We start from the raw sequence: 1,067 nt of genomic DNA, 5'->3' as shown, positions 1-1,067 counted from the left end.
TCTCTCTCTCTCTCTCTCTCTCTCTCTCTCTCTGTCTCTCTCTCGATACTGGGGAGTGAACTCAGAACCTTGTGCTTGCTTAGGCAAGCCCTTATTCTACTGAGCGATATATCTCCCAGGCCCAAGCTTTTACTCTTGATATAATGCAATACACCTTATATTTTATGTCAGCTTTGGTTTGCGTACAAATTTTTCAGGGCAAACTTTAATATTTTAACATTGACATACGCAACCTATATGTGTACACTGAGTTTGGACTCTTCCTAAATATGTTATCAGGAATAATTTTGAAATAATCCTGTGTTAACACCAAGAGTCAATCAAAAGTGTAGCTGGGCATGATGGTGCATGAGTAATTCCAGCTATTTGAGAGGTTGAGTCAGCAGGATTACAAGTTTGAGGCCAATCTGGGCAACAAGCAAGATTTTATTTCAAGAGTTAAAAAAAAAAAAAAGAGGTGGGATGTAACTTCGTGGCCAAATTTGCGCCCAGCATGTGCAAAGCCCTGCATTGAATCACAAGTACTTGGCCCCTGGTTGCACTGAGCTGACTGTGTTTTATCTTTATTTGAAAAATGAATTTATAATAGAAAAATGAGCTGTTAACATACAAAGGCCTTAATATTTTAACAATAAATTTGTGGGGCCAAGTCTAAAATGAGCTGAGAATAGCAATTTGTCAACTGAAGGTGAACTAGTTAACCTTAAGCAGCTTTTTCCATATGTTGAAGTGTATTGAAAGAAAGAACATATATAGAATTCTTATCAAATAGACCATCAAAGATTAGGTCTAAAAGGTCAAGTATAATAAGAGATATGATAACATGTCTTGCTCTTTAAGAAAAAGTACGTTGTTAAAGTACTTTATTATAGTGCAATTTTCCTGTTACTGATTGTCACTAATTTATAGTGGCATAGATGCTGTGTGAATATACTGTAGATTTTTCCTACCACACTATATATTCTCTCTTACGTTTTTCTTGTAACCACTCTTCCATGAGAAATTAGCAAAATGACTAGCACTTAGATGTGCTCAATAAGTATGTTAAATGCATTAATGTATTGTGT

Source organism: Octodon degus, unplaced genomic scaffold (genome assembly GCF_000260255.1).
Source record: "Octodon degus isolate 3935 unplaced genomic scaffold, OctDeg1.0 scaffold00022, whole genome shotgun sequence".
Classification (NCBI taxonomy): domain Eukaryota; kingdom Metazoa; phylum Chordata; class Mammalia; order Rodentia; family Octodontidae; genus Octodon; species Octodon degus.
The sequence above is the reverse complement of the archived record's forward strand: the minus strand, read 5'-3'. Positions refer to the sequence as shown.